This window comes from Rhinoderma darwinii, chromosome 2 (genome assembly GCF_050947455.1).
Source record: "Rhinoderma darwinii isolate aRhiDar2 chromosome 2, aRhiDar2.hap1, whole genome shotgun sequence".
Lineage (NCBI taxonomy): Eukaryota > Metazoa > Chordata > Amphibia > Anura > Rhinodermatidae > Rhinoderma > Rhinoderma darwinii.
This window is the reverse complement of record NC_134688.1, coordinates 415420842-415433505: the sequence shown is the minus strand read 5'-3', so window position 1 is coordinate 415433505 and position 12664 is coordinate 415420842. Positions and strand designations below refer to the sequence as shown.

The 12664-nt window shown below is 39.8% G+C and overlaps 1 protein-coding gene across 1 annotated transcript in view; it reads right to left on the bottom strand.

The window, feature by feature from the left end:
* The window catches only part of RAP1GAP2 (RAP1 GTPase activating protein 2), a 669125-nt gene extending 657672 nt beyond the window's left edge, over nt 1-11453 (bottom strand). Inside the window, exon 1 of the mRNA XM_075854239.1 lies at nt 11309-11453. The gene's annotated coding sequence lies outside the window, so the exon portion shown is untranslated. The remainder of the gene's footprint in view (nt 1-11308) is intronic.
* Nucleotides 11454-12664: the final 1211 nt, after the last annotated feature.

The following is a 12664-nucleotide window of genomic DNA, read 5'->3' as shown; positions in this document are numbered from 1 at the left end:
AAATTTATGACCACATGTGGGGTATTTCCGTACCCGGGAGAAATTGCTTTACAAAAATTGGTTGTTTATTTCTCCTTTATCCCTTGTGAAAATGAGAAAATTCAACATTTTAGTGATATTAATTTTCTCCGCCTAATTCTAATAAATTCTGCAAAAGACACGTGGAGTCTAAATGCTCACTATACCCCTAGAAAAATTCCTTGAGGGGTGTTTCCAAAATGGGGTAACTTGGGGGGCTTACACTGTTTTGGTCCCCCCAGGGCGTTGCAAAGGCAGCATGGCACCGAAAAACAATCCAGCAAAATCCATGCTCCAAAATCCAAATGGCACTCCTTCCCTTCTGAGCCCTGCTGTGGGTCCAATCAGCAGTTTATTACCACATATGGGATATTGCTGTAATCAGGAGACATTGCTTTACAAATGTTGGGGTGATTTTTTTCATTATTCCTCGTAAATATTACAAATTACAGATTTTCATTTTTATAGACTAATTCCAATATATTTAGCGAAAAACCTGTGTGGTCAAAATGCTAACTATACCCCTAGATAAATTCCTTGATAGGTGTAGTTTCCAAAATGGGGTCACTTTTGGAGGGTTTCCCCTGTTTTGGTCCCTCCAGGGTGTTGCAAACGCGACATGGAACCGAAAACCAATCCAGCAAAATCCGTGCTCCAAAATCCAAATGGCGCTCCTTCCCTTCTGAGCCTTGCTGTGGGTCCAATCAGCAGTTTATTACCACATATGGGATATTGCCGTAATCGGGAGACATTGCTTTACATATGTTGGGGTGCATTTTCTTTATTATTTCTTGTAAATATTAAAAATGTCTATGTTTTTTCTGAAAAAAGTAGATTTTCATTTTTACAGACTAATTCTAATAAATTTTGCAAAAAACCTGTGCGGTCAAAATGCTAACTACACACCTAGATAAATTCCTTGAGGGGTGTAGTTTCCAAAATGGGGTAACTTTTGGGGTGTTTCCATTGTTTTGGCACCACAAGACCTCTTCAAACCTGACAATGTGCCTAAAATATATTCTAAAAAAAAGGAGGCCCAAAATCCACTGGGTGCTCCTTTGCTTCTGAGGCCAGTGCTTCAGTCCATTATCACACTAGGGCCACATGTGGGATATTTCTAAAAACTGCAGAATCTTGGCAATAAATATTGAGTTGCATTTCTCTGGTAAAACCTTCTGTGTTACAAAAGAAAAATGTATTAGAAATTAATTTCGGCAAAAAAAAAAAAATTTGCAAATTTCACCTCTACTTTGCTTTAATTCCTGTGAAACGCCTAAAGGGTTAAAACACTTTGTGAATGCTGATTCGAATACCTTGAGGGGTGCAGTTTTCAAAATGGGTTGACTTCTGGGGATTTTCTAATATATAAGGCCCTCAAAGCCACCTCAGAACTGAACTGGTCCCTGAAAAAATAGCCTTTTGAAATTTTCTTTAAAATATGAGAAATTGCTGCTAAAGTTCTAAGCCTTGTAACGTCCTAGAAAAATAAAAGGACGTTCAAAAAATGATGCCAAACATAAAGTAGACATATGGGAAATGTTAACTAGTAACTATTTTGTGTGGTATTACTATCTGTTTTACAAGCAGATACGTTTAAATTTAGAAAAATGCTAATTTTTGCAAATATTTTCTAAATTGTGGTGTTTTTCAGAAATAAATACCAAAATTATCGACAAAATTTTTTCACTGACATAAAGTACAACATGTCACGAGAAAATCTCAGAATCGCTTGGATAGGTAAAAGCATTCCAACGTTATTACCACATAAAGTAACACATGTCAGATTTGAAAAAATCGGCTGGGTCCTGAAGGCCAAAACAGGCTGGGTCCTGAAGGGGTTAAAGAACGTCTGAAAATCAGGAGCTGTTTTCCCTTGACAACAGCTCCGTATTTTCAGAAATTTTTGAGCTTGCGTGTGAACATACCCTTAGGGTATGTTCACACGCAGTGTTTTCAGGCGTATTTCAAACACCTCGAAAAACGCCTGAAAAAACGGAAGCTGAACGCCTACAAACATCTGCCCATTGAAATCAATGGGAAAAACAGCATTTAGTTCATACAGGACATCGTTTTACGCCGCTGTTTTAAAAAACGGAGCGTAAAAAGACGCTCCGTAAAAAGAAGTGCATGTCAGTTCTTGAGGCGTTTTTTGGAGCAGATTTTCCATTGAACACTAAAAAGCCTGAATAGAAGGTCTCAAAAGAAGCTCCAAATTAAAAGAAGCTTCATTTTCAGCTTCAAACGCCTGAAAATCAAAAGGCTATTTTCTCTGAAAACAGCTCCGTATTTTCAGGCGTTTTTTGATAAGCGTTTGAACATACCCTTAGAGAAAACATTTACAACAACATCATTAAAATTGCTTTCATAAATACTCCAATATGATCTTTAAAATAGTTGTCCGCTTTGGACAATCCCTTTTGATTTGAAGGGTCACCCATGATAAGGTGTTTACAGGGTGTGCCTCAGCAGTGCCTCCAAAGGGGAAATTTAAAAATTACAAAGTTCACATTGAACCTAGTTGGCTGTCAGTGTAATGTATAGATGTGCAGAGTCCTCCAGAGAAAGAGACGCTCTTTGTAGCCGGTCAGCACTAATAGATGAGGGGCTACAATGGGAGAATCCCCTCTACTAACTCAGAATTCCCTAAAAGGGTTATTTAAACATTGTTTTTCTTCAAAGATAAACAGCAGCTTGTATTGTTCTGATGGATTTGCAGGCCAATGTTGGGTAGTTATTTTCCTGCCACTGCCCTGCATTATTATCAGATAACTACTGCTTGATAAGAAAAGTCTAAAATTTGGAATTGATATTCATATACCAAAGATATAACCAAACACTTTAAAATGGTAGTTTGAGCAAAAATACCACTTTGCTTATGACCTTTTAGGGCATATAGTCATAGAGGGTGTCCCCCCGCTCTGGACAGTCCTCTGTTAGCCAGAATAGAGAGTCGCTAACAAAGTGGCTCTCGGTGTGGCTGCAACTGTAGAGAAAATGTATTGATTTTTGCAGGTTTCTGAAAGTGGTCCCACAGTGACCATAAGATCACCAAGCGGCCTTCAATCCTAATGAGACAACCCCTTTAATAACATTTTAACTAAATGGAAATTGCATCAATGATACCATAGTGTAATCAAATGAACGAGTACGCAACATTACTATCTTAACAATATTGTCTTTGGATTTAGAACCATGGCTTTATAGTTTCATTGAGATTTAACATAATGGGCCACTTCATTCATTTACTTGGTATTCATTTATTTCGTGAACACTAGGATGCATGACTTGCATCTTTACACTTCTTCCCTTTAGTGCTTTCTTGGCTAAATACTCTACATTTAAAGTACAAGATCAAAGCACTCAAAATAAAAACCCTGAATCGACTTCTACTTCTGCAGATTAGAAAGCATGCGAGCACAATAAAGATGTCAGTTCTGAGGGCCTGCCCAGTGACCTGGAAAGAAGTAGGGGATGTTTTTTGGAGATATATTTTTAGAGGAGCTTTCCTGAGACACTTGTCCACATGTCACAGCTATTGAAGCAAGAATTCTGGAACAGATAAGCAAGCGCTTCTGAAAGGAAGTTACAGATTCATATAAGGACAGTCTAAGAACTCGTCTCATCCCTAGAACTCTCATCTTTCACGGCGAGACAAAATATGCAATATTTTGTTAATACCACACCGCATTTGTAAGTAGAGGTTCACACGTAAATTATGCTGATACTTGATTTATTTCAAGAGGTTGATTAATTCTCCTTTGCGTCCATTTATAGTCCTTCTCTACTTGAGTTTAAGAACATTATTAATTCCTGGAACCTTGATTGAGTACAGAAAATAAGTACCCTAAGCGATAACTGCTTTCAGGAATCAATTAAACGAATGCAGGTGATAGTCTGATAAAGAGAATAGTGTTTGTTGGAGTAGAGTCCTAAAAGCTCAATGGGTCCACGTGAAGCTACAGTGTAAGATATGGGTTATATGAAGGGAAGGTTCTAGTTACATGTCATCATGTTTACTTGTCCCATTTCTCAATATAGTCATAGTAAAGTGGTTCTCGAGGACTTCAAAATCCACACTCCATTAAGCTCAGTGGGTTAAAATGAGTTTATGACTTAATGAAGCCATGGAGGTGAAACTCAAGGTCGGGCCAATTTTGATCTAAGTGTCGTGTGGATTTTAAATGCTTTTTATTGTACTTGTTAATATAATAAATACAAATTTGTCTAATTACCGCAATGTCTCTTACTGGTTTACACTATTCGAGTTTGGGTTCGTTCACACCTTTTAGATCGGAAATTGATTTCCATCCACTCTAAGAAAGCACTCAGATCATTCCCATATGGCACTTCACTGCTATCAATGGCCATTGGCCTCACTGGATAAAGAAATGTTACATACTGTTTATACAATATGTCCGAAAAATAAGACGTCCATTATTAAAACGAATCTTTTCGTTTGTATTATTTTAAAATGGTTCCTAGTAAATGCAATGTGATCTTAAGCATTCATTAGGGGAATAGTTTCTAAACATCAAAACATTATTAAGAGGATCCAAAACCAAAGATATACTACTAAAAAACAGTTGAGGTGGAAAAGCTATATGAAGAAAACCCGTCAGAGGCCACTGAATCTCAATGGAAATTCTCGCAAATGAAGTATGATAACCTGTTATGGAAGGAAGCACAATCAGATATCTTTTTGAGTTGCAAACAATATTATTTTGAAGCTAGTAAATCAAGTACATTTCTGACCCATATTGTAAACAACCAACAACCCCCTAACTCTATTACCTCCGTTAGGAACATAAAGGGGCAACTTGTTCATGAGGAAGGGGAAATAGTAGAAGAATTTAGGAGATATTACCAAGATCTTTATTGCACACCGTTAAAAGACTCTGAGGATAGCACAGTTAGGTATCTGGATGGAATTGAATTCCCCAAAATAGATAACGATCAAAGATTAATGTTAGAATCCCCGATAACGTCAGAAGAATTGGATCTATCCTTGCAAGAAACGCCTACTAACAAAGCAGTTGGGGAAGATGGGATTCCATTTGAATTATATAAAATATACCAGCTTAAATTAATCGCCGATTTAGCTGAAACAATACATTTTGCTTATGATAGAGGTAGGCTCCCTGGGTTTATGAAGGTTACAGAGATTATTGTGATCCCTAAGTAGGATAAGGACCCTCTTTCACTGGAATCATATAGGCCTATTTCACTGTTAAATGCCAATGTCAAACTGCTGGCCAAAGTTTTGGCCAGCTGATTGATGAATAGTAGAATTCATCCTGATCAGACAGGGTTTATTCCTGGTAGGGTTATGGTAAGGAATGACCGTCGAGTCTTTGCTAACTTACAGTATGGGAGAGTATACGTTAAAAGGGGTGCCATCATAAACTGGATTAAATGACTCTATAGACAGACAGCTGAAATATCCCCTGAACAGAAAAAGATCCTGGGGCTGAATTAGCGGCTGATTACACAAATTGTGTTGGTAGAAGATCAAGTAGAGCGTTTGTGTTTTTTGGTTTTTGCTTTCTCTCTCTCTTTCTCTCTCTCTCTTTCCCTCCCACCGACAGGATAGTTTCTAGGTTTTTTTTGGGGTGTTGTCTATTTATTAGTCTCCCTAACTTTGCCTATTATTCCTAATGTGGTCCAGTGGAAGGCTCATTATAAGCTACTATCAAACAAACTTACTTTGGTATTAAGAATAGGGTTAGTTTAGAGCTGTAACTGATGAGGACTCGGTACGTAGGGTTCATATGGCCTATAGTCTGCCCTATGGCCCAGCTATTCTGATTCGACTTACTGGGGTCTCAGGGATTGAATGTCAATAAATTGCTATGAGGATAGCGTTTGTACTAATAACATTTTGTTGGAATATAATGTCAATTTCGGTATTATTATTTTTTAATGCTATGTAGTATGGAGTACTTTGATGTAATTCAACAACAGTAAAAAACATATTGATTAAACGGAAACCTTTGAATAAACTTTGCTAATGGTTTCCGTTTGTCAACATTGTAAAAGGGTTCCGTTGTTTTGACGGAATCAATAACGCAGTCGAAAAGCTCTGACGGAACCCCTCAATGGAAAGTAACGCTGATGCGAACACGGCCTAAAGCATAAGAAAGAATAAGATTGGTTGCCAGTTTGAGGATTTTGGATATAGACACTGTACAGCAGATCATGAATACATACACAAATTTCGGAGTAAATGTATCCAAGATATAACATGCCAAATGCCTGAGTTCACACTGCTTATTATTCACTTCCATTAATCCAGGAAATAGATGCATGATCTGAAATGTTTAGCATCTGCTAATTTTGTTTTACCTAAGGCAAGTCAATGAAGGATTAAAAGAAATGTGGAACTAATACAGAAATAAATTGGTATTCACAATCAGATTTTCACAGAAAACAATTATAATATGGAAATGTAGTAAAAATATAATGTGACTATAGAGAGGAGAATAAGGGGCCATTTACACCGGCCAATTTTGGACGTAAAAATTAGCGCCGATCAACTAAACAGCTCGGTGATCGGCGCTCGTTTGTTCATTTCACAAGGAGCCATGTACCACGATCGCTCATCCCCATGCATTACCATCCAGTCGGCAGCACGTCTCCCTGTTTACACAGGGAGATGTGCAGCTGACAACGATAATATTTTCTGTTTCATAAACGATACGATCAGCCGATGAACGTTCATCGGCCGATCATTGCCATGTTTGCCCTCTTGCCATGTTTGCCCTCTTCCTCCTTGCCTGAGCGTTTTTGTGTCTGCCCACGTTTGTTATTTTAAATTGTCCCTTAATTGTATAATTCCTGTGTTCCCGCACCCTGTATCCCATATCCAATGATTGAGTTTGTTCCAGTGCGAAGTCAAGTGTCATCTGTGCCACGTGTCTGCTATGCCACATATCTGCTACGCCAGGTGTCTGCCAAATCATCTATCCAGGTATTCTTGTCCTAAGAGAATTATCTTCGTCATTTCATTTCAGTTCAACAGAACAACAGCTTCTGCCATGAGCCGAATTCTCCTACAACAATCATACTAGTGAATCTACTGATTCTTCTCCATTCTTCATTGTGTACAGTAAACAGCCACGTGTTCCTCTTCCTGTGCCAGCTATGTCTCAAGTGCCTGCAGCCAATTCTTCCTTCTGAGGTTTTCCTCACATCTGGCAGCAAACTAAGTCTGCAATCCTTCAGGCAGTGGATTGCATAAAGAGATATGCAGATAGGAGAAGAAAAATTCCTCCTCAGTTTTCTCCTGGAGTCAAGGTCTGGTTGTCCTCCAGAAACATTCACCTGAAGATCCCTTCCCACAAATTCGCTCCCAGATTGCTCGTTCCCTTTGAGGTTTTGCAAAAGATAAATCCTGTATCCTATAAGCTTCGACTACCTCCTACCCTCAAAATCCCCAACTCATTTCATGTCTCCCTCCTAAAGCCTGTTGTCTTGAACCAATTCATCAAATCCCCTGGTTCTACAGTTGCTCCCTGCTGTTCTTCTGACATCTTTGAAGTAAAAGAGATCCTGGATTAGAAGAGGGTAGGAGGGAGGAACTTCTACCTGGTGGACTGGGAAGGGTTTGGTCCTGAGGAGAGGTCATGGGAGCCTGAAGATAATGTGGATGCTCCAGCTCTCATCAAGAGATTCCTCTCATGCTCTGGACCTAAGAAGAGGGGGCATAAGGGGGGTACTGTAATCGCCGCGGTCGCAGACCGTCAGAATTACTTACCCGCCAAAGGCCTCCTCTGAGACGCCGGCACAGAAGACCTCGGCTGCTGCTGCTGTGCATAGGGTGTGTGCGCGCACTCGCTCTAGACCTCAAAGAGCCAGCGCGCACACCAGAATTAAACTCCTTATCCAATCCCTATTCACCCCCCTTTATAAAAATGACCCTGCCCTCTTCCTCCTTGCCTGAGCGTTGTTGTGTCTGCCTATGTTTGTTATTGCAAATGGTCTCTTAGTTGTATCCTGTGTTCCTGTACCCTGTATCCCGTAATTGTGTTTGTGCCAATTCAAAGTCAAGTGCCATCTGTGCCAAGTGTCTGCTACACCACGTGTCTGCCACACCGATTGTCTGCCAAATCATCTATCTAGATACTCTTGTCCTAAAGACTGTTATTGACTATTGTTTAGCATGCTGTCACTCCGTGGGTCCACATATTCTTTAGTTGTGACACCCCCCCCCCCCCCTGTATGCCTCTGTCAGCAGTTTTGAGGCCTCAAAACTGCGGACGGGTTCTTTTTAAGATACACTGGCACCCAAGCATCTAGATGAATGAACAAACAGGAGCAATGTCAAGAAGGAAGATCCTGATTGTATAATTCCGTTACCATGAAGTCATTTATCATGGACAATCCTCCTTACAAATCTCCAATTTATACATATAGTTCTACATTTTAAACGCCATTCAAGGAAAGAAAAATTGATAGTTTGATATCCCATTTAATGAAGAGTATTCCCCATACATTGCACATGTTGCGGTCTTATATATGGCCATAAATCATATGAAGAGCATTTTAATTTCTCCTGAGTTGTAGTATATCGCATTCGAAGATCAATGGAAATAGTGTACCAACTGAAACTGGATCCTTCTTATATATTTGTGGTCTATCCTTACTTAGCAAATATGTTATAGTAACTCTAAAGGGACTATATGAAAGTGCGCTGCGATAACACAAATTAATCAGTAGTAGCTGCAGTGGTACAGCGCAGCAGAGTAATAATAGCAGTAAACACTCTTATCACAAAGTCAAAATGATAAATGACAGAAGCCTTTACTACGCATACATCACCCAATTCTGATCTATAGCTGTGAACTGAATTAATAAGAGTGCTGACCTTTTCCTTCTCGCTGCTCCCTGCAAATCTCTATTGTATAGAACTGAGAGTCCTATTGATTTTTTGGTGTAGTCTCCATGTATTGTTATGACCCATCTAGATCACATATTCATAGTTCGAAAGCTGATTTGTTAGGAAATAGTGGAAGCGTCTTAAATAGAGACATGTCTGTGCCTTATACAAGTGCTCTCCTATACATTGCTAGAGAGATCAGAGAAACTGCATCTGACTATTGTGCCTTTGTATCAGAGCTAAAAAAAATCCTCATGATATGGTCATGTCAATATCTACAATGCTTACTTACAGGGACAATATAATGTACATGGTATCATATCATCTATATAGTATTATATCTTACACATATGAACTGTTTAATATTCTGTGCAGGCTCCCCAGTCTAGCTGATGAAGCTAAACACTTTCCTATGTAATAGAAGAATCAAACCAAGACACAAGGAGGTCACGGACACTACACATGGTCTACGTGAGTTGAAAAAGTAAAGAGGCTCGAATACATGGACACAGCTTCATTCTGTAGCATGCTATAGCATGTTGCTACAAATCTCACTTTAACTGCACCTATTACATTGTAGCTTTTCATGCTAGTGGTCCGGTCTACTATACCTGGTACACATCCGATGTTTATTGTCCATATACAGTGAGATATATCAATAAAACTTACGATTGGTGTCACATATTGCCATTCTTGCAACCCTCGATGCACTGCAGGTTTGGAATAGGGGGATGGGATTATGGAAGGTTCTGTTATATACATTATTTTAGAAAATCGGCCGAAAAACGGTCAAAACATGTGTAAGCCCCCTCTCTAATGTTTTTTGATGGAGGGCAATGGAGTCTAATAAAATCATCATTCTGCCTAAATTATTCCATCATAGAGTTCCAAATACCAGTACCATACGGTGCCTACATAATATGGTGAACACATGGCAGTACCTTCAATCGGCCAAACAACAATGCCTAAAAAATATCACAGTTGGCACTATGAAGTTCAAGAGGACCAGCAAGGAGGAATATTAACGCATGCAGAGACTGGTGTGGACAAGGTAGGAGAGGCCCATAAACGGTGACGGACTAAGGGCAATTCATGTGCTATTATTGGGCCTTGGCCTCCGGTCCTAAGAAGAACTTGATATCTCCCCACACATAGGCAAATTCACTGCCCATGTATATGGATAAATCCTAAATATATTCTTATAGTTGCAATCTTTAAAACACTCCAGGCTAACAAAAATACATTATATCAACTGAAATAATGACAGACATTGGCAGTTTTGCTGCTGCCTGCCATATGAAAAGAAGCAGCCCATAAAACAGACCATTCTGGAGAAATATTATGCATGCGGCCGTTAGTAGTCGAAAACAATTTGTAATATAAACAAAGTTCTTGTATGATAGAAATCACATGACAGTCCTGAAACCCATATATACAGTAGATGAAGTAGACTTTATTGCAGCATCAAATCTACATTGTTTATCATATACCTAGATCAACTTTCTTGTTTCAATAGTTGCATAATTTGATGTGATGTTCTAGTGATAGCAGAGCCACAGGAAGTGTTGAAAAATTGCCATTTCCTTATAATAATGGTAAATTAAATGTTCTTGCTTTATACATGAACCTCAACCCTTGCATTGTATACCAGCTAAGTGGAACAATATTTTCCTGTGCCATCAAGGCACGGATTCTGCTTCAGCAGATATGCCAAGGAACCAACTGATAAAATAGCCTAACTTTTAATAGCCTTCTGCATCCCTTAAAGGCATCTTTCTGCGTAAGCAACAGGTGCAAGGTCATAGTCAGGAACTCTCCAAAATGAACACCGACTGACCTAAACCGTAACGCATTACCAATCTGGTGCTAGTAACCAGAATTAATCCCCTATCACATAAAGGGAATTCCAACTTTATCTAGTGCACCAGTGGTACAGCCCAGGCTTACAAATAACAGTCCATAAATATAATGAAACAATGCCAGCCATCATGAATACTTAAATACCCTATATAATACCCACAAGCACAGTAAAAATAGACCTCTTTACATCATATTAGGTATTCCCTATGAATCTGCGTCAGCAAAATGCGGATATCTAGCATAGGTTAAACATGGAACAGAGAAATTATACAAGGAATTGTCAAATTAATCCCCCCCTTTAAGCCTTAATTCAGATCACAATGAAAACATTAACCCCTTTAAATCAAACTTCTACAACCAAATGTAGAGATCAACTAAGCACAGATTGAGCAGCATAGAAATTGCTTGCTTTGGTAGGTTAAGAGTTAATAACACAAGTGCAGTATGACAACATACATGTCAATGCCTAGGATGTAAGTCTGGAGGAGAAGGTCCCCTTGTGTTGTGTGTGTCCCTATAATAAGAAGCTCATGGAGTATATGAAGGCTGGCTTACCTGGGTGGCAGGAATCCTTGTCTACAAATGAGAGGTTTGCTTGTACAGGGCACGTCAGGGAGCTTTATTCTGCCAGTCTTCCAGATGAACAGAGCTGGGATGAAGCTGTTACTCTCTGCAGCTATTAGGAGAGGATGTGCTTGTCTTTGCTAACCTGCTGTTTGAATGCTTCACGGGTCTCTGTTGGCATGCTCCAACACATGCAAACAGCCACCAGGGGGCCATACAGGCCTGTTCACACTGCTGCAACCCTGCTGTGTTGTCAATGCTCCAATGCGTATGTACACACCATAGAGCCAAGTGCAAAATGCACCTGCTTGTTATAATGTATCATGTAGAGAGACATGTTCAACAGTTGTGTGTGTATTTTATAAACAGTAATCTATTGCATTTGTGAGCAAGAACAATCTAAAACATTAAAATGTTACCTACTTTCTCTGCTCCCTCTTAGCCAACACAAGATGTTGTATGTCAACCTGTATCTGCTGCACCAATAGTGACTAGAATATGCATCGTAGGGTTACTAGAGTGATTCCCCTTTAAAAAAAACACAATAGCAGACAAAATGAATGTTGGACAAGTATTTTGCTGAACAGAGCTGTTATCAGAGTGGCACACAAGCATATGGTTACTTTCTCTCTATGAGGCACAGCAAGCTTTAGGGTATGTTCACACGCCCTATTTACGGACGTAATTTTTTCGCCTGGAATTACGGCCGAAAAAACGGCTCTGAACCGTCGTCAAACATCTGCCCATTGCATTCAATGGGTCTTACGATGTTCTGTCCAGACGGGCTTTTTTTTACGCGCCGCTATCAAAAGATGGCACGTAAAAAGATGGCTGTCTCAAAGAAGTGCATGTCATGTCTTGGGACGTAATTCATTGACTCCATTGAAAAACAGCTCCAATTACGTCCGTAATGGATGCCGCAAAAAACGCCTGTACTTGCAAAAACGTCTGAAATTCAGGAGCTGTTTTCGCCTGAAAACAGCTCCGTAATTTCAGACGTATTTTACGTTTGCGTGTGAACATACCCTAATAGTTACAACACTTAAAGTGGAATGGTCTCTTGGCTGTTTGTCACGTTGAGGGTTTGTGGACCCACTAGGCCGTACCGCCGTAGTGGGGAGGCAGCTGGCCAAACAACAGGGAACCCCAGCAATACAATGTCCCGCACAAGGGTACCTGGATAGAGCAGACAGTGGCCGCAGCACTGGCACTGATGGAGATGGGAACAGCAAGTAGCGCCAAACGTGGCGGATGACACAGGTGCCGCAGTTTGCGCCAGACGTGTCGAATTCCTCTGGATGTGGCAGGTGACACAGGACGTGACACGACTTCGACACTAGTAGGCAC